At 43.9% G+C, this 25514-nt stretch overlaps 1 long non-coding RNA gene across 3 annotated transcripts in view; it reads right to left on the minus strand.

Annotated features, from left to right (window-relative positions):
* Positions 1-25514, minus strand: part of LOC130706854 (uncharacterized) — a 57064-nt gene that overhangs the window by 26837 nt on the left and 4713 nt on the right. Inside the window, exons 3-5 of one of the 3 annotated variants that reach the window (XR_009006907.1) lie at positions 22987-23091; positions 10099-10365; positions 1424-1690 (exon numbers count right to left, since the gene is read on the minus strand). This is a non-coding gene — a long non-coding RNA (uncharacterized LOC130706854). Of the gene's footprint in view, positions 1-1423; positions 1691-10098; positions 10366-22986; positions 23125-25514 lie in introns of all 3 variants that reach the window. The other 2 variants (XR_009006908.1, XR_009006906.1) reach the window with 2 other exon arrangements.

The raw sequence follows: 25514 nt of genomic DNA on the forward strand, positions 1-25514 counted from the left end.
TGCTCAGGGAACACCATCTCAGATTCCAAATCAGGGGCATAGCCGCCTGTCACTTCCCTGCCAGGAAGGAAGCCAGGTATATTACTATAACCAAGGCACACTGGGGTCTTGACTGTATGGAGAACTTGGCTCCTGCCCGCAATCCTATGGCTCTGTGTCACACACAGGAAGTAGGGCCTCTGTGCAACCAGAAATGGGAATGGGACTAAAGGAGATTCAGCCCACAAATATCCGACCACCAGCTTCCACCTCTGCAATCTGCCACCCTGTGTCTGCTCAACGCATCACAGAAACAAGTTTTCAAGGTGAGTATACAAACGGCAGAGAAAGTTGAAGAATGAGGTCGGCATTCAAAAATGGGGTCAAATCGACAGCTGGGAAGTGGTGTAGAGACAGGTAGAATTTAGATCCTGAGCCTTTAATAACCACTACCTTCGCTCAGTGCCCTCTGTTTTCAGACTCTATAGAAGAACACCTAGGGCTTCCCTGGTGGCGCCGTGGTGAAGGATCCGCCTGCCAATGCAATGCGGGGGACACGGGTTCGAGCCCTGGTCTGGGAAGATCCCACATGCCGTGGAGCAACTAAGCCCATGTGCCACAACGACTGAGCCTGCATTCTAGAGCCCGTGAGCCGCAACTACCGAAGCCCACGCGCCTAGAGCGCGTGCTCCGCAACAAGAGACGCCACCGCGATGAGAAGCCCGCACACCGCAACCAAGAGTAGCCCCCGCTAGCCGCCAACTAGAGAAAGCCCGTGCACAGCAATGAAGACCCAGTGCAGCCAAAAAAATAACTACGTAGAATAAATAAGTTCAAACAATAAATAAATAAACATAAATTAAAAAAAAAAAAAAGAACACCTAATGCAGGTGGGAAGGTGGGAGGGACACTGTAAAGGTCATCTATGCTACATGTACAAGAACCCCGAGAGCACACCAATAGGTACCACATTTTTCACTGCTGTAGCCGATCATTCCCCCTGTACTACCACACTGTAGCACTCCCTTCCCTCATCTACTGCTATAGTCTCTCTGGAAGGTGTTTCAGAACTCTTGTTATGAGAGTGCCAGTTGAACTGTCCTCACTTCCTTAATTTATACCAGGATTTAAGACCTTGTGGTCCGAGAGCCTGTCCAGAGAGCAAGCAGGCTAAGACTCTGTCTTTGTTGATATATTTCATCAGAAAGGGCTCTACCCCCTCTCCTAGTTCATGGTGTGAAGTGTTCTTAGCCTCTCGGGAAAGAAAGTGGGGAGAATTGAAAGGACTCTATATGAGAATGCTAGGCTTTGTAAAACATTTCAGTTTTTTAAAAATAAGACTCATTTTGTATTGGACTTATAACAGTCCTATGAAATACAAAGAAAGCCGAGAATCAGTGACATGAAATGATCACCAGTAAGAATTACCACAGTCACCGCTTACCTCGTAGCATAGGGCACTGTCCAGGGTCCTTAAGAAGAGTTAGTAGAAATGCCTTGCCCAGCTTGCCCCTGAACCCCTTGAAAGGTACACGACTGCTGTGTTGGTGTTTAGGGGGAGCATCTCACTTCCCAGGGACTGACTTCTCCCTTGATCCCTCTGTAGTGATGGAGACTTCCCTGGTGATGAAAAATTCCCTGGGATTGCAACCTCCAAGCCAGACAGCTTTCCTATGCAATGACAGAGAGCTTGTCAAGATGAAACACCAGTCTGCGGGAGAAAGGGAAGAAGAGAATGATGGAAATCGTTTCTGGGAAACTATTTTTACATTATGTTTTCTTTGTTCCTGGTAAATAAACTGAAATCTTCTTAACCTTAAAACAAAATCTAAACCACTAAATTCAATAATACAGGAATATCACTTTTGAAAAATATTTCTTTGGCTGCGCAGCATGTGGGATCTTAGCTCCCCAACCAGGGATTGAACCCACGCCTGCTGCATTGGAAGCGCAGAGTCTTCACCACTGGACCACCAGGGAAGTCCCAGGAATATCACTTTTAAAGGAGAAGTTATAAACCCCTTGGTTATATGAACTGGAGATTTTTAGTAAGAAGTCAATATATTTGTTGTTAGGCACATTTTATGTTAGGCTGTCCCCCTGCACAGGATGCAGGTGCCTTGAAAATGGAAATCATATCCCTCCATAGTACGCCCCTCTTCTTTCTGCTTTGCAGTTTGCTGCTCCACGTGTTCAACCCCACCTAGTAATAACCTATACTTCCCTTGTTCCTGTTTTCCCATCTGGAAAACAGACAAAAGGCAACCAAACAACGCAAAGGTCTCAACAAATAAGGGATATCCAAAACCAGAGATGGCCAGAACTTCTGGATCCCTCATGAAACCTAGCCCGGTCTTCAATACTTAGGTATCATTAATACATGCGTGTTGACTGAAACAGTTGAAACTCAATTCTTCCACTTCCCAGTTTAGTTTCAGTCCTCATACAAAACCTGATAATCAAATTCCTTAATGCTAGGAATCACAGTGAAAAATAATATCTGAACTGACTTCTGTCAGATGAGTGAGAACTAAGGTTAATTCAGTGTATCTGAAGCATAGAAAGTGAGGGCACAATTGGCACAAGACGGGGCTAGAGAAGCAGAGAGGATTCTAGACCACGCAGAGTCCTAAAGGCCAACACTGTGTTTTCTATTCTCAAAACAATGTTTGTGAGCGATGTTTACGAGCAATGTTCCAACTTGCTTTGAAGGTTTCCTGTGTGAAGGATGGCTTGGAAGGAAACAAGATATATGGACACTAGTTAGGACCTAATCGCAACAGACAGGCAAGTTCAGTATTAGGATGTTGAGGAAGAGCTGACAGATTCCAAAGAAATTCAGGAGATAAACTGAAGCGGGCTTAATGGGGTATGAGATGGAGGAAAGGAAGGTCTTAGGGAATTCAAGGGTTTACCGCACACATGAGCAAAGTCTCAAAGTTAATCATTTGAACGTACAGAGGTAGATCTCCCAAATGACACCGGTTAGGAAGCAACGGGACGCCCTTTAGCATTCCTAGAGACAACACAAATCAACTGTTTCGATGGAAAATTCGGCGGGACCCTTGATTTCCATGGGAATACAGAGAAAAGAGACACTGATCTGGCTTGCAGGTATATTTAGGAAGTTGTTAGCCTGACATCACATACTAGTATCATGTAAGTAGGCCGTCTGAAGTATGAAGCTTAGGGGAAAAACCTTGCAGAAAACTTAAAAGCTTAAGCCACACCTCTATACTACACCACCTTTCACAATTTCTTCTCAGATAAGCATCATCCCCATCAGTGAAGAAACTCGTATCTCATAATAGGAAAAACAGGCCTAAAGATTCAATGTGTGCCTTTGGAGGTCCCATCTATGCGATATCTTCCTGGGACCAGAAAAGTCCCCAGGAAGATCAATCTTTGCACCCCTGAAAGCTTTCCACCAAGGCCATAGATTTCCTCCCTCAAACCAGCTTACCTCACACAGAAATCATTAGCAACTCAGCCCTTACTCACATGATCACAGTCACAAGAGTGGTTAGGGAGAAAAGCACTAACCGGGGGAACTAAAACAGAGGCAATCCAGGCCAAGTTGGGCTGGTGGCAGATATCTGCTCCTTACGCTCGGGTGCATAATGCGACTCACCACAATGCCTTTTTCACAGACCCTTTTGAAAGTTTCTCCACAAAATCCAACAGCTCAAGTTAGTTCATGACGCTTCAAGGTAAACAATCGTCAAGAGGAAAACATGCAATATGTCTTACAATGTTGGATTCCTTACAAATAGGACAAGGAAATAACCATGTAGACAAAACCAGAGCATTTGAACACATCTGTAGTCTACAAACACACCAGTGAATGCTATCAATAAGGTACTATGACATAAAACAAAATGAAAACTAGATGTGAGACTGTTCTCTTCAGTGTACAGACTTCATGGCAGTTGCTGCACTATCTAGCTACTTATATCTTTAACTCTCTGTTCTGTTAATACAAAATGAGGCCCACTCAAGTGTGTCAACTTGTTTCCCACAGAAACCAAAAAATCTACATGCATTTCTTTTCTCCTGTGCCCTTTCACCTTACCTGCTCCCAATTCTCCACCAATGTCCTCCTCTTTCTCTAATTATTCTCCTCTTCATTTTGCTTGGCCTTGCACCCAAGCATGCAAGACAGAGAGTCCTAGAGGTCCAAGATTCGAGAGTGGCTGTTTGCAAGGGGGAGGAGATTACAGTAACTGCCACACTCTATATACTTCTGTGCAAAGAAAAAGGGACAGTGTTCAGAATGTCTCTCACATAGAAAAAGAGCTGGATGGCAGGATACCTGTGTGGCCCAAGGAACTAGAGCTAGCAAATTATGGGCAAAACAATTGCAACCAAAGGCTGGAAGAGGAAAGATCTGCAACCAGCTCTGTCTCCTAGCTCTCTGGTATTTGCTGCCAACGGGCAGAGTCTATTTTGTGAAGCATCAAGCACTGAAAAGAAGACTCCTGCTGCTGGAAGTTGACAGGAAGTAACATCCAATGCAAGATCAAGGCTTGTCCTAGAAGCAATGCCCAGAATGGAAGAAAAAAAAAAGGAAGCGGAAGAGAAATGTTAAGTCGCAAGCCCAACCTGGCCCCCAGGCTAGCCTAGCCCAGCCCAGCCCAGCCCAAGGAAGGTAGGAGTCAAGGAGAAGAAACTCAAAGAGAAGAGCCTTGGACCACAACATTCTCCACAAGGTACACTCAACAAACTTCACCCTACTCTTGAACCAAGTTACAAAAAGAGCTTCTTAATCCCTACTTTTGCTCCTTAAAAGCTGCTATCAGTTCACTCATTAGACACATATGATTTCAGAACAACTGTTAATAGTTCAAACTAGATGGCACTTTCCTTCCTAAGGATATTAATTAAGTTAAGATCTCTATAGCTCTAAGTATATGATACATAAAATAGAATACTCTGTAGAATATAAGTAACTGTTAGTTCATTATATTAATGAGCGTCTGTAAGAAATGTTGCAATGATTTCCCTAATGGAAGAGCCTGGGAGAGGTAAATCTGTCTTCTAGGATTTCCTCCACAGAGCTCAGAAATTTAGGTGTTGTTTTAGCTCTCCTACACTGTCTTCACCCAACCCCGCCTTCCTCTTGGGGATCGGACCTCCCTATTGGCTATCTCATACCTTTCAACTGCCTGGTTTGTGACATCACTCTCCTACCAAACCTACTACCACTTGGTAGAGTCTTGGGGTTTCCGTGGAGCTGTTTCGACCAGTAACCAGTGACCTTTGTCCTGGACACGTGCGCCGTTCAGCTGCAGCCACTCAGACATCCTCTAGTGTTGTCTCCTCATCCCTTGTACCTGCAGTTGATGTTTCCTCTTCTCTGACCATGTCAGGTAAGAAAAGAAACTTTGGAAAGTTTTGCGTTCGATTTCTTTTGCCCCTAAATTGAGTAGGAGATTCAACATAGCATGGAATGATGAGGGAAAGTATTGAACTACAAGTCTGGAGACCTAATTTCAGTTTTGACTTTGACATTTACTATCTGTGTGACTTTGGACAAATCACTGACTGTCTCACAAAGCCTGTTGCTTTCCTTATCTGTTACGTTAGGATACCACATTGGGTTGATCACTCTGATCCCCTTCCTTTACAATATTGAGCCTTAAAGGGTACCCATGGAGAAAATGAAATCAGAGACTTCTCAAGAGTGTTTCAACATAAACATAGAAAAGCCAGGTGACATAGAAAACTAGCAATATATACCAAGATGTTTCATCTCTAATGGTCTCCCTCCACTAGTATTTCGACTAGTTGAAAAGAGAGAATAGGGAGAGAGGATGAGAGTCCTGGGCTATATAGGGAGGCACAGAGTCAAACGTAAGGAAGTTGAGGATTGTTTTCATTAGCACAGGCCAACAGGAACCAAGAGATGGGAAACAAATATAAGAATGAAGAGGGAAAGCATGGAGGAGCTCTCAAGAAAAACGTAGTTTGCAATGGAATGTTGATGGGAAGCAAAGATTTTAAATTAAAGCAGAAACAGCACAGAGGGAAATCTGCTCAGAGCAGGGCAAAACAAAGTTGATGGTAGCAAATCCTTACATTAACAGACTAAGAAGGAAAGTAAGGCCAGAACAGGGGATCACCAGGAAAGGCAGCTTATCAGAAAAGTCATACTCCGTTTTCTTTCTTTTATTGCCTCTCTGAATACAGTTGGCACTTGACAGTTTTGAATATAAACATTTTAGAAATATGTTTTAGAAATGATGCTTCCTATAAACAAGAAACCAAAGTGGTTATCTAGGGGGTTGCTTTTCAGTGTTTTACTCTTTCTAATTTTTAAACTAGGTAGACATTTTACCAGTTAAACATTTTACATGATATCTTCTAAACTGAATCAGAAGGACTAGTTCCTTTGTGTGATATGTAGGTTCTAAGGCAAGGTTGCTTTTCATTTTTACAGTTATTTCCTTCCTAACACAGAGAGCACATTGATCAACAGCCATCGTTCGCTTGTAGATCTTAGCTACCGAAGAAGAAAAAGAAAAACTCAAGCCCCACATCTCTAATTCCCCATTTAGGGAATTCCCTGGAGGTCCAGGGCTTAGGACTCGGTGCTTTCACAGCCAGGGCCACGCGGCGCGGCAAAAGAAAAAAAAAAAAATCCACATTTATCTAAAACAATATTGTGGAGTCCTTTGGATTTTCTTACATTTGAAAATCTTTTTTTATTGGATTCTAGGGATGATGGTTTTTTGAGGTTTTCGGATGTCATCTTCTTGGATGTTGAAGATGATTCTAATCTAAGTTCTAGGATAAATACAAAAACCTTCTTGATACTTTTTAAGCTTCCTTTCTGCTTATTATATAAGTTATATTCATTGAAATATATATTTCTCCTAGGCTTAGTACCTGTTACTTGCTGGGTTAAAATATGAATGAGCACAATAATGAAACTCTTTTCCACTTATTATTTTGCTGTCTGCTTCGTACCGGTTTTCACTGACATACTTGTCTATATATGTTGTGGCTACCTATACATTCCACACTTATTGCATTCTGTTGCTTCTTAGGCATGTTTTACTGATATACCTTCTCTGTCTGTATGCATTGGCTAGGAATTCATTCACCTCTATCACCTCTATCGTGTCTTTTGGTTAATAGCATTCACTAAAATAGAGTGGGCAAAATTCACTTTCATAATATTGCATGGATGGTACAGAATGTCATTTGTTAGTAAATTCATTAGGCTTTGATACTTGCCACATAACCCAGTTTTCATTAATATCTATGGATTTCTTTTTCGTTAGGTAATATGCTTTTCATGATTTTTCTTTGTCTTTCTAGAACTTATTGTATCTTCCTCCATGTAAATCATATGCAATATATCAGCTTATTCATCTATTAATTATTACTGCTATTATTATTGGTGGTGGTGTTATAACCACTTTATAGATGAGTAATCTGAAGTAATCAGATAACATTTCTCTTTCCAAAAGCACTTAAGATATCCACTTCCGGGTAATCATTTTGAGGTAGGATGAGAAAGCAGGCTTGAAGAGGGCAAAAATGACTCTTTCAATTCACCAGTTGGACTGAGCTATACGTCAACTCTAGGTAATAGCGTGGGAACTGTACAAGCAAAGGGAGACACTGAAGACGACAATGGTAATAGCCGTACTGTTTTCTAATGGACCAAAAAAATGCCTACATTAGAAGTTCTATTTCTCCTGCTTTCTGGCAGTATCATGCTCAGAGTAGAGTCCTGGCAAGGAAGTCAGGATACTGAGGTTCTGAAACCTGGTAATGATACTAACATAATGAGAGAACTTGAACAAGTCAACCCGACCTCTCTGAGCCTCAGTTTCCTTACTCACGAAATGAGACTGAGAAAATCGAAGTTCTCTAAGGGCCTCCTAGTTCTAAAATGCTTCCAGTCTAGGAAGTAGCATAGAAGTCAATACGAGTGCAGGCTGAAGGGAAAGACAGGGCAGGGAGAAGGTTGCTTCCAGCCTAGTGAACAATGTCTGAACCATACCACTTGGCTCTTCTGCCCATCTGCGCCCAAGATGGGAGCACAGGCAGTTAATACAGAAGAGTGGAAAACTGCTCAGTCCTTACAGCCATCATTAACTGTCTGATTTTGGGTTTCTCAGGAAGTATTGATAGTAGAGGTGTCCTGATAGCAAGAACCTTAAGATAATGCTGTTCCTCAAACGGACTGAGAATTTCTCAACCTCCCTGAGTTTTTCATGAGCCTCTTGTTCTTACAGAAAATTTCCAAAATCCATCTCTACTTGGAACTCTAAATTCTCTGCAGCATTCTCTTCCTGTGGTGAGCAATGCAACTTCCCTAACACGAAGTGTCTGTGCAACTTCTCCAGAGTCTCTGCCCCTGCCGTCAGTTCGGCATCGGCTACTGGGACCTCTTTCCAGACACTCATGGGTAGTGCCTACCTTTCCCAACATTCTAGCACGACTATGTTATCTGGAGTTACTGACCACAGCCAGATCTCCACTTCAGCTCCTTCCTATCCAGGTGTTCTTGAGTGGGACATCACAGGAAGCACTGAAAAGAATTCTTCTTCACTCGGAGACTTTGCTCTGGCACTCACTGACCGGCACACAGCTGCTTCCTCCATGTTTATGGCAGCCCAGTATGATAAAACTTCAGACGCCAATAACATGGTCCCTCTATATCCATCGCTTTCTGCCAGCCTTGCTCAGGGAACACCATCTCAGATTCCAAATCAGGGGCATAGCCGCCTGTCACTTCCCTGCCAGGAAGGAAGCCAGGTATATTACTATAACCAAGGCACACTGGGGTCTTGACTGTATGGAGAACTTGGCTCCTGCCCGCAATCCTATGGCTCTGTGTCACACACAGGAAGTAGGGCCTCTGTGCAACCAGAAATGGGAATGGGACTAAAGGAGATTCAGCCCACAAATATCCGACCACCAGCTTCCACCTCTGCAATCTGCCACCCTGTGTCTGCTCAACGCATCACAGAAACAAGTTTTCAAGGTGAGTATACAAACGGCAGAGAAAGTTGAAGAATGAGGTCGGCATTCAAAAATGGGGTCAAATCGACAGCTGGGAAGTGGTGTAGAGACAGGTAGAATTTAGATCCTGAGCCTTTAATAACCACTACCTTCGCTCAGTGCCCTCTGTTTTGAGACTCTATAGAAGAACACCTAGGGCTTCCCTGGTGGCGCCGTGGTGAAGGATCCGCCTGCCAATGCAATGCGGGGGACACGGGTTCGAGCCCTGGTCTGGGAAGATCCCACATGCCGTGGAGCAACTAAGCCCATGTGCCACAACGACTGAGCCTGCATTCTAGAGCCCGTGAGCCGCAACTACCGAAGCCCACGCGCCTAGAGCGCGTGCTCCGCAACAAGAGACGCCACCGCGATGAGAAGCCCGCACACCGCAACCAAGAGTAGCCCCCGCTAGCCGCCAACTAGAGAAAGCCCGTGCACAGCAATGAAGACCCAGTGCAGCCAAAAAAATAACTACGTAGAATAAATAAGTTCAAACAATAAATAAATAAACATAAATTAAAAAAAAAAAAAAGAACACCTAATGCAGGTGGGAAGGTGGGAGGGACACTGTAAAGGTCATCTATGCTACATGTACAAGAACCCCGAGAGCACACCAATAGGTACCACATTTTTCACTGCTGTAGCCGATCATTCCCCCTGTACTACCACACTGTAGCACTCCCTTCCCTCATCTACTGCTATAGTCTCTCTGGAAGGTGTTTCAGAACTCTTGTTATGAGAGTGCCAGTTGAACTGTCCTCACTTCCTTAATTTATACCAGGATTTAAGACCTTGTGGTCCGAGAGCCTGTCCAGAGAGCAAGCAGGCTAAGACTCTGTCTTTGTTGATATATTTCATCAGAAAGGGCTCTACCCCCTCTCCTAGTTCATGGTGTGAAGTGTTCTTAGCCTCTCGGGAAAGAAAGTGGGGAGAATTGAAAGGACTCTATATGAGAATGCTAGGCTTTGTAAAACATTTCAGTTTTTTAAAAATAAGACTCATTTTGTATTGGACTTATAACAGTCCTATGAAATACAAAGAAAGCCGAGAATCAGTGACATGAAATGATCACCAGTAAGAATTACCACAGTCACCGCTTACCTCGTAGCATAGGGCACTGTCCAGGGTCCTTAAGAAGAGTTAGTAGAAATGCCTTGCCCAGCTTGCCCCTGAACCCCTTGAAAGGTACACGACTGCTGTGTTGGTGTTTAGGGGGAGCATCTCACTTCCCAGGGACTGACTTCTCCCTTGATCCCTCTGTAGTGATGGAGACTTCCCTGGTGATGAAAAATTCCCTGGGATTGCAACCTCCAAGCCAGACAGCTTTCCTATGCAATGACAGAGAGCTTGTCAAGATGAAACACCAGTCTGCGGGAGAAAGGGAAGAAGAGAATGATGGAAATCGTTTCTGGGAAACTATTTTTACATTATGTTTTCTTTGTTCCTGGTAAATAAACTGAAATCTTCTTAACCTTAAAACAAAATCTAAACCACTAAATTCAATAATACAGGAATATCACTTTTGAAAAATATTTCTTTGGCTGCGCAGCATGTGGGATCTTAGCTCCCCAACCAGGGATTGAACCCACGCCTGCTGCATTGGAAGCGCAGAGTCTTCACCACTGGACCACCAGGGAAGTCCCAGGAATATCACTTTTAAAGGAGAAGTTATAAACCCCTTGGTTATATGAACTGGAGATTTTTAGTAAGAAGTCAATATATTTGTTGTTAGGCACATTTTATGTTAGGCTGTCCCCCTGCACAGGATGCAGGTGCCTTGAAAATGGAAATCATATCCCTCCATAGTACGCCCCTCTTCTTTCTGCTTTGCAGTTTGCTGCTCCACGTGTTCAACCCCACCTAGTAATAACCTATACTTCCCTTGTTCCTGTTTTCCCATCTGGAAAACAGACAAAAGGCAACCAAACAACGCAAAGGTCTCAACAAATAAGGGATATCCAAAACCAGAGATGGCCAGAACTTCTGGATCCCTCATGAAACCTAGCCCGGTCTTCAATACTTAGGTATCATTAATACATGCGTGTTGACTGAAACAGTTGAAACTCAATTCTTCCACTTCCCAGTTTAGTTTCAGTCCTCATACAAAACCTGATAATCAAATTCCTTAATGCTAGGAATCACAGTGAAAAATAATATCTGAACTGACTTCTGTCAGATGAGTGAGAACTAAGGTTAATTCAGTGTATCTGAAGCATAGAAAGTGAGGGCACAATTGGCACAAGACGGGGCTAGAGAAGCAGAGAGGATTCTAGACCACGCAGAGTCCTAAAGGCCAACACTGTGTTTTCTATTCTCAAAACAATGTTTGTGAGCGATGTTTACGAGCAATGTTCCAACTTGCTTTGAAGGTTTCCTGTGTGAAGGATGGCTTGGAAGGAAACAAGATATATGGACACTAGTTAGGACCTAATCGCAACAGACAGGCAAGTTCAGTATTAGGATGTTGAGGAAGAGCTGACAGATTCCAAAGAAATTCAGGAGATAAACTGAAGCGGGCTTAATGGGGTATGAGATGGAGGAAAGGAAGGTCTTAGGGAATTCAAGGGTTTACCGCACACATGAGCAAAGTCTCAAAGTTAATCATTTGAACGTACAGAGGTAGATCTCCCAAATGACACCGGTTAGGAAGCAACGGGACGCCCTTTAGCATTCCTAGAGACAACACAAATCAACTGTTTCGATGGAAAATTCGGCGGGACCCTTGATTTCCATGGGAATACAGAGAAAAGAGACACTGATCTGGCTTGCAGGTATATTTAGGAAGTTGTTAGCCTGACATCACATACTAGTATCATGTAAGTAGGCCGTCTGAAGTATGAAGCTTAGGGGAAAAACCTTGCAGAAAACTTAAAAGCTTAAGCCACACCTCTATACTACACCACCTTTCACAATTTCTTCTCAGATAAGCATCATCCCCATCAGTGAAGAAACTCGTATCTCATAATAGGAAAAACAGGCCTAAAGATTCAATGTGTGCCTTTGGAGGTCCAATCTATGCGATATCTTCCTGGGACCAGAAAAGTCCCCAGGAAGATCAATCTTTGCACCCCTGAAAGCTTTCCACCAAGGCCATAGATTTCCTCCCTCAAACCAGCTTACCTCACACAGAAATCATTAGCAACTCAGCCCTTACTCACATGATCACAGTCACAAGAGTGGTTAGGGAGAAAAGCACTAACCGGGGGAACTAAAACAGAGGCAATCCAGGCCAAGTTGGGCTGGTGGCAGATATCTGCTCCTTACGCTCGGGTGCATAATGCGACTCACCACAATGCCTTTTTCACAGACCCTTTTGAAAGTTTCTCCACAAAATCCAACAGCTCAAGTTAGTTCATGACGCTTCAAGGTAAACAATCGTCAAGAGGAAAACATGCAATATGTCTTACAATGTTGGATTCCTTACAAATAGGACAAGGAAATAACCATGTAGACAAAACCAGAGCATTTGAACACATCTGTAATCTACAAACACACCAGTGAATGCTATCAATAAGGTACTATGACATAAAACAAAATGAAAACTAGATGTGAGACTGTTCTCTTCAGTGTACAGACTTCATGGCAGTTGCTGCACTATCTAGCTACTTATATCTTTAACTCTCTGTTCTGTTAATACAAAATGAGGCCCACCCAAGTGTGTCAACTTGTTTCCCACAGAAACCAAAAAATCTACATGCATCTCTTTTCTCCTGTGCCCTTTCACCTTACCTGCTCCCAATTCTCCACCAATGTCCTCCTCTTTCTCTAATTATTCTCCTCTTCATTTTGCTTGGCCTTGCACCCAAGCATGCAAGACAGAGAGTCCTAGAGGTCCAAGATTCGAGAGTGGCTGTTTGCAAGGGGGAGGAGATTACAGTAACTGCCACACTCTATATACTTCTGTGCAAAGAAAAAGGGACAGTGTTCAGAATGTCTCTCACATAGAAAAAGAGCTGGATGGCAGGATACCTGTGTGGCCCAAGGAACTAGAGCTAGCAAATTATGGGCAAAACAATTGCAACCAAAGGCTGGAAGAGGAAAGGTCTGCAACCAGCTCTGTCTCCTAGCTCTCTGGTATTTGCTGCCAACGGGCAGAGTCTATTTTGTGAAGCATCAAGCACTGAAAAGAAGACTCCTGCTGCTGGAAGTTGACAGGAAGTAACATCCAATGCAAGATCAAGGCTTGTCCTAGAAGCAATGTCCAGAATGGAAGAAAAAAAAAAAAAAAAAGAAGAAGAAGAAAGCGGAAGAGAAATGTTAAGTCGCAAGTCCAACCTGGCCCCCAGGCTAGCCTAGCCCAGCCCAGCCCAGCCCAAGGAAGGTAGGAGTCAAGGAGAAGAAACTCAAAGAGAAGAGCCTTGGACCACAACATTCTCCACAAGGTACACTCAACAAACTTCACCCTACTCTTGAACCAAGTTACAAAAAGAGCTTCTTAATCCCTACTTTTGCTCCTTAAAAGCTGCTATCAGTTCACTCAGTAGACACATATGATTTCAGAACAACTGTAATAGTTCAAACTAGATGGCTCTTTCCTTCCTAAGGATTATTAATTAAATAACATCTCTATAGCTCTAAGTATATGATACATAAAATAGAATACTCTGTAGAATATAAGTAACTGTTAGTTTATTATATTAATGAGCGTCTGTAAGAAATGTTGCAATGATTTCCCTAATGGAAGAGCCTGGGAGAGGTAAATCTGTCTTCTAGGATTTCCTCCCCAGAGCTCAGAAACTTAGGTGTTGTTTTAGCTCTCCTACACTCTCTTCACCCAACCCCGCCTTCCTCTTGGGGATCGGACCTCCCTATTGGCTATCTCATACCTCTGAACTGCCTGCTTTGTGACATCACTGTCCTACCAAACCTACTACCACTTGGTAGAGTCTTGGCGTTTCCGTGGAGCTGTTTGGACCAGTAACCAGTGACCTCTGTACTGGACACGTGCGCCGTTCAGCTGCAGCCACTCAGACATCCTCTAGTGTTGTCTCCTCATCCCTTGTACCTGCAGTTGATGTTTCCTCTTCTCTGACCATGTCAGGTAAGAAAAGAAACTTTGGAAAGTTTTGCGTTCGATTTCTTTTGCCCCTAAATTGAGTAGGAGATTCAAAATAGCATGGAATAATGAGGGAAAGTATTGAACTACAAGTCTGGAGACCTAATTTCAGTTTTGACTTTGACGTTTACTATCTGTGTGACTTTGGACAAATCACTGGCTGTCTCACAAAGCCTGTTGCTTTCCTTATCTGTTACGTTAGGATACCACATTGGGTTGATCACTCTGATCCCCTTCTTTTCCAGTATTGAGCCTTAAAGGGTACCCATGGAGAAAATGAAATCAGAGACTTCTCAACAGGGTTTCAACAGAAACATAGAAAAGCCAGGTGACATAGAAAACTAGCAATATATGCCAAGATGTTTCATCTCTAATGGTCTCCCTCCACTAGTATTTCGACTAGTTGAAAAGAGAGAATAGGGAGAGAGGATGGAGAGTACTGGGCTATATAGGGAGGCACAGAGTCAAACGTAAGGAAGTTTAGGATTGTTTTCATTAGCACAGGCCAACAGGAACCAAGAGATGGGAAACAAATATAAGAATGAAGAGGGAAAGCATGGAGGAGCTCTCAAGAAAAACGTACTTTGCAATGGAATGTTGATGGGAACCAAAGATTTTAAATGAAAGCAGAAACAGCACAGAGGGAAATCTGCTCAGAGCAGGGCAAAACAAAGTTGATGGTAGCAAATCCTTACATTAACAGACTAAGAAGGAAAGTAAGGCCAGAACAGGGGATCACCAGGAAAGGCAGCTTATCAGAAAAGTCATACTCCGTTTTCTTTCTTTTATTGCCTCTCTGAATACAGTTGGCACTTGACAGTTTTGAATATAAACATTTTAGAAATATGTTTTAGAAATGATGCTTCCTATAAACAAGAAACCAAAGTGGTTATCTAGGGGGTTGCTTTTCAGTGTTTTACTCTTTCTAATTTTTAAACTAGGTAGACATTTTACCAGTTAAACATTTTACATGATATCTTCTAAACTGAATCAGAAGGACTAGTTCCTTTGTGTGATATGTAGGTTCTAAGGCAAGGTTGCTTTTCATTTTTACAGTTATTTCCTTCCTAACACAGAGAGCACATTGATCAACAGCCATCGTTCGCTTGTAGATCTTAGCTACCGAAGAAGAAAAAGAAAAACTCAAGCCCCACATCTCTAATTCCCCATTTAGGGAATTCCCTGGAGGTCCAGGGCTTAGGACTCGGTGCTTTCACAGCCAGGGCCACGCGGCGCGGAAAAAGAAAAAAAAAAAAATCCACATTTATCTAAAACAATATTGTGGAGTCCTTTGGATTTTCTTACATTTGAAAATCTTTTTTTATTGGATTCTAGGGATGATGGTTTTTTGAGGTTTTCGGATGTCATCTTCTTGGATGTTGAAGATGATTCTAATCTAAGTTCTAGGATAAATACAAAAACCTTCTTGATACTTTTTAAGCTTCCTTTCTGCTTATTATATAAGTTATATTCATTGAAATATATATTTCTCCTAGGCTTAGTACCTGTTACTTGCTGGGTTAAAATATGAATGAGCACAATAATGAAACTCTTTTCCACTTATTATTTTGCTGTCTGCTTCGTACCGGTTTTCACTGACATACTTGTCTATATATGTTGTGGCTACCTATACATTCCACACTTATTGCATTCTGTTGCTTCTTAGGCATGTTTTACTGATATACCTTCTCTGTCTGTATGCATTGGCTAGGAATTCATTCACCTCTATCACCTCTATCGTGTCTTTTGGTTAATAGCATTCACTAAAATAGAGTGGGCAAAATTCACTTTCATAATATTGCATGGATGGTACAGAATGTCATTTGTTAGTAAATTCATTAGGCTTTGATACTTGCCACATAACCCAGTTTTCATTAATATCTATGGATTTCTTTTTCGTTAGGTAATATGCTTTTCATGATTTTTCTTTGTCTTTCTAGAACTTATTGTATCTTCCTCCATGTAAATCATATGCAATATATCAGCTTATTCATCTATTAATTATTACTGCTATTATTATTGGTGGTGGTGTTATAACCACTTTATAGATGAGTAATCTGAAGTAATCAGATAACATTTCTCTTTCCAAAAGCACTTAAGATATCCACTTCCGGGTAATCATTTTGAGGTAGGATGAGAAAGCAGGCTTGAAGAGGGCAAAAATGACTCTTTCAATTCACCAGTTGGACTGAGCTATACGTCAACTCTAGGTAATAGCGTGGGAACTGTACAAGCAAAGGGAGACACTGAAGACGACAATGGTAATAGCCGTACTGTTTTCTAATGGACCAAAAAAATGCCTACATTAGAAGTTCTATTTCTCCTGCTTTCTGGCAGTATCATGCTCAGAGTAGAGTCCTGGCAAGGAAGTCAGGATACTGAGGTTCTGAAACCTGGTAATGATACTAACATAATGAGAGAACTTGAACAAGTCAACCCGACCTCTCTGAGCCTCAGTTTCCTTACTCACGAAATGAGACTGAGAAAATCGAAGTTCTCTAAGGGCCTCCTAGTTCTAAAATGCTTCCAGTCTAGGAAGTAGCATAGAAGTCAATACGAGTGCAGGCTGAAGGGAAAGACAGGGCAGGGAGAAGGTTGCTTCCAGCCTAGTGAACAATGTCTGAACCATACCACTTGGCTCTTCTGCCCATCTGCGCCCAAGATGGGAGCACAGGCAGTTAATACAGAAGAGTGGAAAACTGCTCAGTCCTTACAGCCATCATTAACTGTCTGATTTTGGGTTTCTCAGGAAGTATTGATAGTAGAGGTGTCCTGATAGCAAGAACCTTAAGATAATGCTGTTCCTCAAACGGACTGAGAATTTCTCAAACTCCCTGAGTTTTTCATGAGCCTCTTGTTCTTACAGAAAATTTCCAAAATCCATCTCTACTTGGAACTCTAAATTCTCTGCAGCATTCTCTTCCTGTGGTGAGCAATGCAACTTCCCTAACACGAAGTGTCTGTGCAACTTCTCCAGAGTCTCTGCCCCTGCCGTCAGTTCGGCATCGGCTACTGGGACCTCTTTCCAGACACTCATGGGTAGTGCCTACCTTTCCCAACATTCTAGCACGACTATGTTATCTGGAGTTACTGACCACAGCCAGATCTCCACTTCAGCTCCTTCCTATCCAGGTGTTCTTGAGTGGGACATCACAGGAAACACTGAAAAGAATTCTTCTTCACTCGGACACTTTACTCTGGCACTCACTGACCGGCACACAGCTGCTTCCTCCATGTTTATGGCAGCCCAGTATGATAAAACTTCAGACGCCAATAACATGGTCCCTCTATATCCATCGCTTTCTGCCAGCCTTGCTCAGGGAACACCATCTCAGATTCCAAATCAGGGGCATAGCCGCCTGTCACTTCCCTACCAGGAAGGAAGCCAAGTAGATTACTATAACCAAGGCACACTGGGGTCTTTACTGTATGGAGAACTTGGCTCCTGCCTGAAATCCTATGGCTCTGTGTCACACACAGGAAGTAGGGCCTCTGTGCAACCAGAAATGGGAATGGGACTAAAGGAGATTCAGCCCACAAATATCCGACCACCAGCTTCCACCTCTGCAATCTGTCACCCTGTGTCTGCTCAACGCATCACAGAAACAAGTTTTCAAGATGAGTATACAAACGGCAGAGAAAGTTGAAGAATGAGGTCGGCATTCAAAAATGGGGTCAAATCGACAGCTGGGAAGTGGTGTAGAGACAGGCAGAATTTAGATCCTGAGCCTTTAATAACCACTACCTTCGCTCAGTGCCCTCTGTTTTGAGACTCTATAGAAGAACACCTAGGGCTTCCCTGGTGGCGCCGTGGTGAAGAATCCGCCTGCCAATGCAATGCGGGGGACACGGGTTCGAGCCCTGGTCTGGGAAGATCCCACATGCCGTGGAGCAACTAAGCCCATGTGCCACAACTACTGAGCCTGCATTCTAGAGCCCGTGAGCCACGACTACCGAAGCCCACGCGCCTAGAGCGCATGCTCCGCAGCAACAGACGCCACCGCAATGAGAAGCCCGCACACCGCAACCAAGAGCAGCCCCCGCTAGCCGCCAACTAGAGAAAGCCCGTGCACAGCAATGAAGACCCAGTGCAGCCAAAAAAATAACTACGTACAATAAATAAGTTCAAACAATAAATAAATAAACATAAATTAAAAAAAAAAAAAAAACACCTAATGCAGGTGGGAAGGTGGGAGGGACATTGTAAAGGTCATCTATGCTACATGTACAAGAACCCCGAGAGCACACCAATAGGTACCACATTTTTCACTGCTGTAGCCGATCATTCCCCCTGTACTACCACACTGTAGCACTCCCTTCCCTCATCTACTGCTACAGTCTCTTTGGAAGGTGTTTCAGAACTCTTGTTATGAGAGTGCCAGTTGAACTGTCCTCACTTCCTTAATTTATACCAGGATTTAAGACCTTGTGGTCCGAGATCCTGTCCAGAGAGCAAGCAGGCTAAGACTCTGTCTTTGTTTATACATTTCATCAGAAAGCGCTCTACCCCGTCTCCTAGTTCATGGTGTGAAGTGTTCTTAGCCTCTCAGGAAAGTGGGGAGAATTGAAGGGACTCTATATGAGAATGCTAGGCTTTGTAAAACATTTCAGTGTGTTTTAAAAATAAGACTCATTTTGTATTGGACTTATAACAGTCCTATGAAATACAAAGAAAGCCAAGAATCAGTGACATGAAATGATCACCAGTAAGAATTACAACAGTCACCGCTTACCTCGTAGCATAGGGCACTGTCCATGATCCTTAAGAAGAGTTAGTAGAAATGCCTTGCCCATCTTGCCCCTGAACCCCTTGAAAGGTACATGACTGCTGTGTTGGTGTTTAGGGGGAGCATCTCACTTACCAGGGACTGACTTCTCCCTTGATCCCTTTGTAGTGATGGAGACTTCCCTGGTAATGAAAAATTCCCTGGGATTGCAACCTCCAAGCCAGACGTTTTGTGTGACACAAACTCAAGAACACCCCAAGTCCTGCAGTACCAGAAACAGTCACATACTTGAGAGTAACCCACCGTCTGAACTTGGGGACATTTCAGTGACAGCTCCAGTCCAGAGTGCCAGTCGTCTCCTGGCCCTGCCTCCAGCTCCAAGCCAGGGACAAACAGAGAGTAAGAACGTGGATGATATCAAAACCAAGCTTTCAAAGCCTCTGGATGCCTACCAGATCCCAATAGAGAACCAAGATCCTCCACTACCCCCTTTAGGAATCCCTGATATTCACCAGCTGCTGGCCTGCACCGATCCCCTCAGCCAGGAGGAGCAGCCTGGTTCTGAAAATGCTGATATGAGAGAGAACAGCTGGAGTCGTCAGGACCTAGGGACACTTGAAAATGGGATTGAACCTAGCAGTGGTTTTGCAGACATGACTACACTGGCAGAGGATATTCACCTTCCCCAGCTCTTTAATTCTTTGAAAGAGCTTGATCAATCCCAAGGTCCCAACGTGATCAAAGCTAAAGACACCAGAGCCATTAAGGTGAATCAGGTGCAGGAAAAGCCAAGTGTCATAAAGGTTCCCTCTGATCAACCCAGGAAGAACAAACAGAAAGCCTCTGAGCCTATCAGTGGTGCTCCCAAGGCCAAAAGCCAGCCAAAGAATCCAGAGTGCCTGTTAGGGGGAGAAGTGGTTCTATGCAATGCTGCAGTCAGTGACAGGGCTCCTGTGAACACGGCCAAGCACTCGCCAGGCAAACCTCAGAAAGCTGCATCCAGAAAGGTCAGCAAAACTAAGAGCCACGGGCAGGAAAAGACCAAAAGGACCAGAGGAAGAAACAAGGCTGAAGAGAACAAGCAGTCAGGGAACAAAGTCAAGGCAGAAGAGAAGCCAGCAATCCCCAACACGAAGCGAAAGGAACACCAAACTGAGCTTCTCCAAGAGAGCTTGCAAAAGCCTCGAACCTCCCTTGGCGTGCGCATGCTGGAGTCTGTGAAGGTTCTTCATGCGCTGGGGAAGAATGAGACGAAAACTGGGCTCTCTTCCTGTCGGCTCTTGGGAAATTCAAGCAACCCCAAAGACCCCCAGCCACCCCCAGCTATCCAGCCATGGCGGCATACCCCACGTGAGGGGAAGAGTCCTGAGAAAACGCAGGTCCAAGCCCAGAAACCAGACAGCAGTGCTGAAACAGAGTGTCCATCTCCATCCCAGTATGAGCGGCCTCCTCCTGGGAAGGTCAAGTTGATACCTCTGCCTTTTTCTGCCTGGGACAAGCCTCAAGCTCGACCCGCTCCTCGGAGGCCACAGTCTCTGGCCTCACATCGGCCTGCTGGGGCTTACCGTGCCCAGCCTGGTTCTACTGACTCAGCTCAACCTGCTGCAGTCAATTCATCCCAGCCAGCTCCTGCCTCTTTGCCAGGTCCCGCCAAACCAGCTCAGCCAACTGTGACCAACCCAACCCAACCGGCTTGGACCAACCATACCCAGCCCCGTGTCCCTCAGTCCGCTGCTCCTAGGCCTGCACCCTACCAAACTTCATCTGGCGCTTCTCTCCAGCGCGAGCCTGTTCCCCCTGCTGGGACTAAGCGCCAGTCCCCACCCAAGCTCCAAACCCAATTTCTACTCCAAGACTTCAGCAAGCAACAAGTTCCATGGAGGGAACCCAATGTGCCTGAGCCAGTCATGTCAAAGCCCATCGAACAAGAGCAGAGGCCAGAGCGAGAGGCCATGAAGAGGCGGGCTCAACAACAACGGGAGAATGCTGCCAGATACACCTCTTCGGGGAAGCTGCCATTTCTCACCGAGAGGGAAAAACAAATGGAAATTGCTGACTACTACGGATACGTCAAGTGAGAGCTGCTAGGATTCTTGGTGCCACCTTGGCTACCAGCTGTTCTTCCATACATAGGTAAGATAGGTATAGAACTGAATAAGTAAATGGAATACAATGAATAGATGAGTAATAAACCTTAAGAATTTTGAGATGCTGCTAACTGGGGCGTGAGAAAGGAAGGACTGAAAGTTGGATGGGAGAATGAAGGAAAGGGGTAAAAACTGAGGAAAGAGGAAGGAACTTGGCCCAGGGCTAGGAAGGGCAACAGAGAGGTATGGATTTAGGAAAGGAAGCAGGAGTGAGGATGAAATGGCAGAAGTAAAAAGCAGGGTCAGAGGTCTGGGTTGAAAGAACACAATTTGAGTAGAGCTGAAGGTGACAGAAGATGAGTCTAGGTTTACTAGGAGAAATAGAAAAAGTCTCTTGGGGACGTTGGCCTTAAGTCTCACAACCACCAGATAGGTATTTCAAAAAACAAGAGGTTCAGGACACATCTCTGAAAGGTTTGAGTTGCCTTATTCAGGTGTGATTATAGTGGGGGAATAGGGAAATCTACCAGAGAAGTGGCTAGGGCTCACAGCTATCCTAGGGGCAGCTGACGACAGGGGCAGAGCCAAGGGAACTGCTGGATCAGGAGGCCCACGAACAAATCAGGGGCATAGCCGCCTGTCACTTCCCTGCCAGGAAGGAAGCCAGGTATATTACTATAACCAAGGCACACTGGGGTCTTGACTGTATGGAGAACTTGGCTCCTGCCCGCAATCCTATGGCTCTGCGTCACACACAGGAAGTAGGGCCTCTGTGCAACCAGAAATGGGAATGGGACTGAAGGAGATTCAGCCCACAAATATCCGACCAGCAGCTTCCACCTCTGCAATCTGCCACCCTGTGTCTGCTCAACGCATCACAGAAACAAGTTTTCAAGGTGAGTATACAAACGGCAGAGAAAGTTGAAGAATGAGGTCAGCGTTCAAAAATGGGGTCAAATTGACAGCTGGGAAGTGGTGTAGAGACAGGTAGAATTTAGATCCTGAGCCTTTAATAACCACTACCTTCTCTCAGTGCTCTCTGTTTTTAGACTCTATATAAGAACACCTAGGGCTTCCCTGGTGGCGCCTGCCAATGCAGGGGACACGGGTTCGAGCCCTGGTCTGGGAAGATCCCACATGCCGTGCAGCAACTAAGCGCATATGCCACAACTACTGAGCCTGCATTCTAGAGCCCGTGAGCCTCAACTACCGAAGCCCACGTGCCTACAGCCCATTCTCCGCTACAAGAGAAGCCACCGCGATGAGAAGCCCGCACACCACAACCAAGAGTAGCCCCTGCTAGCCGCCAACTAGAGAAAGCCCGTGCACAACAATGAAGACCCAGTGCAGCCAAAAAAATAAATACGTACAATAAATAAGTTCAAACAAGAAATAAATAAATAAACATAAATTTTTTAAAAAAAAGAACACCTAATGCAGGAGGGAAGGTGGGAGGGCCACTGTAAAGGTCATCTATGCTACATGTACAAGAACCCCGAGAGCACACCAATAGGTACCACATTTTTCACTGCTGTAGCCGATCATTCCCCCTGTACTACCACACTGTAGCACTCCCTTCCCTCATCTACTGCTATAGTCTCTTTGGAAGGTGTTTCAGAACTCTTGTTATGAGAGTGCCAGTTGAACTGTCCTCACTTCCTTAATTTATACCAGGATTTAAGACCTTGTGGTCCGAGAGCCTGTCCAGAGAGCAAGCAGGCTAAGACTCTGTCTTTGTTGATATATTTCATCAGAAAGGGCTCTACCCCCTCTCCTAGTTCATGGTGTGAAGTGTTCTTAGCCTCTCAGGAAAGTGGGGAGAATTGAAAGGACTCTATATGAGAATGCTAGGCTTTGTAAAACATTTCAGTTTTTTAAAAATAAGACTCATTTTGTATTGGACTTACAACAGTCCTATGAAATACAAAGAAAGCCGAGAATCAGTGACATGAAATGATCACCAGTAAGAATTACAACAGTCACCGCTTACCTCGTAGCATAGGGCACTGTCCATGATCCTTAAGAAGAGTTAGCAGAAATGCCTTGCCCATCTTGCCCCTGAACCCCTTAAAAGGTACATGACTGCTGTGTTGGTGTTTAGGGGGAGCATCTCACTTACCAGGGACTGACTTCTCCCTTGATTCCTCTGTAGTGATGGAGACTTCCCTGGTGATGAAAAATTCCCTGGGATTGCAACCTCGAAGCCAGACAGCTTTCCTATGGACTGACAGAGAACTTGTCAAGATGAAACACCAGTCTCCGGGAGAAAGGGAAGAAGAGAATGATGGATATCGTTTCTGGGAAACTATTTTTACATTATGTTTTGTTTGTTCCTGGTAAATAAACTGTAATCTTCTTAACATTAAAACAAAATCTAAACCACTAAATTCAATAATACAGGAATATAACTTTTGAAAAAAATTTCTTTGGTTGCGCAGCATGTGGGATCTTAGCTCCCCAGCCAGGGATTGAACCCACGCCTGCTGCATTGGAAGCGCAGAGTCTTCACCACTGGACCACCAGGGAAGTCCCAGGAATATCACTTTTAAAGGAGAAGTTATAAACCCCTTGGTTATATGAACTAGAGATTTTTAGTAAGAAGTCAATATATTTGTTGTTAGGCACATTTTATGTTAGGCTGTCTCCCTGCACAGGATGCAGGCGCCTTGAAAATGGAAATCATATCCCTCTAGAGTACGTCCCTCTTCTTTCTGCTTTGCAGTTTGCTGCTCCACTTGTTCAACCCCACCTAGTAATAACCTATACTTCCCTTGTTCCTGTTTTCCCATCTGGAAAACAGACAAAAGGCAACCAAACAACGCAAAGGTCTCAACAAATAAGGGATATCCAAAACCAGAGATGGCCAGAACTTCTGGATCCCTCATGAAACCTAGCCCGGTCTTCAATACTTAGGTATCATTAATACATGCGTGTTGACTGAAACAGTTGAAACTCAATTCTTCCACTTCCCAGTTTAGTTTTAGTCCTCATACAAAACCTGATAATCAAATTCCTTAATGCTAGGAATCACAGTGAAAAATAATATCTGAACTGACTTCTGTCAGATGAGTGAGAACTAAGGTTAATTCAGTGTATCTGAAGCATAGAAAGTGAGGGCACAAGTGGCACAAGACGGGGCTAGAGAAGCAGAGAGGATTCTAGACCACGCAGAGTCCTAAAGGCCAACACTGTGTTTTCTATTCTCAAAACAATGTTTGTGAGCGATGTTTACGAGCAATGTTCCAACTTGCTTTGAAGGTTTCCTGTGTGAAGAATGGATTGGAAGGAAACAAGATATATGGACACTAGTTAGGACCTAATCGCAACAGACAGGCAAGTTCAGTATTAGGATGTTGAGGAAGAGCTGACAGATTTCAAAGAAATTCAGGAGATAAACTGAAGCGGGCTTAATGGGGTATGAGATGGAGGAAAGGAAGGTCTTAGGGAATTCAAGGGTTTACTGCACACATAAGCAAAGTCTCAAAATTAATCATTTGAACGTACAGAGGTAGATCTCTCAAATGACTCCGGTTAGGAAGCAACGGTACGCCCTTCAGAATTCCTAGAGACAACACAAATCAACTGTTTCGATGGAAAATTCGGCAGGACCGGTGCGTTTTTTCACTCCAACTTAGCTCCAGTTCCTATTACTCACATTTTCTGTGCCAAAACAACACAGCTGGAGGAACTGTAGGGGATTTCGTTTTGTTAATTAAGGAGTGTCCCCAACACTGACAGTCCCATCTTAAAAAACACTCCCTCTGCATTTTACCCGAGGAGCAATGGCCAGAGCCTCCCTTTGAAAACGATGGGCAGAAATCAGAACATCACACATTGTCCCTTTCAGCTACTGTGAACTGAGCCGCGAGACGACCAATACCCCCTGGCACAGCGCGGACGGGCCAGCGCGCGGGGGCAACAGGGACAGGAGACAGCACAAGAGACGAAGCCCAGGCCCAGGGGCCAAGGCCTATTACCTTTCCGGCATGTGCAAAACATAAAACAGAAGCAATATTGTAACAAATTCATTAAAGACTTATGAAGAAAAAGAAAAGTAGATGCTGAAGTGCATACTCTAACCACTATACTATATTGCTTCTATAAAACAAGCACTAAACCTCAGATACAGAAAAAAACCCTTTTCGTGTCCTCACACCTAGGTCAAAATTACAAAGCGTTAATTCAGGAGACAGAAAGAGAAGGAATAAATCTGAATGAATCTGAGTCAGAACACAGTGCTATAACCTAAGGCAAATTCCACAATACCCATGCCTCAACATGGCAAATTCCACAATACCCATGCCTCAACCTCCCTATCTATAAAGGAGTTAACCACACCAGCGCTAACCATTACTTGCCTCCTGGTAGCTTGTGAGTGTTAATTATTATTTGTAATAAATACCCAGATCATCAGTTGAAAGAAACAAGGAAAACTACAGCGTTATTATTATTGCCTTGTTGCTAGAGCTAAACACCAGAAATCAACATAAATAACTTATGTACACCAAGAATGTAGGGTTTGAATATGTACTTTGAAAGGCAATCATATAATTAGTTGTTTTACCTCTAATTGCTTTTCCTTTTTTTTTTTTAATTTAAAAAAGCAATACAGGGACTTCCCTGGTGGTTCAGTGGTAAAGAATCCGT

Source organism: Balaenoptera acutorostrata, unplaced genomic scaffold (genome assembly GCF_949987535.1).
Source record: "Balaenoptera acutorostrata unplaced genomic scaffold, mBalAcu1.1 scaffold_1024, whole genome shotgun sequence".
Lineage (NCBI taxonomy): Eukaryota > Metazoa > Chordata > Mammalia > Artiodactyla > Balaenopteridae > Balaenoptera > Balaenoptera acutorostrata.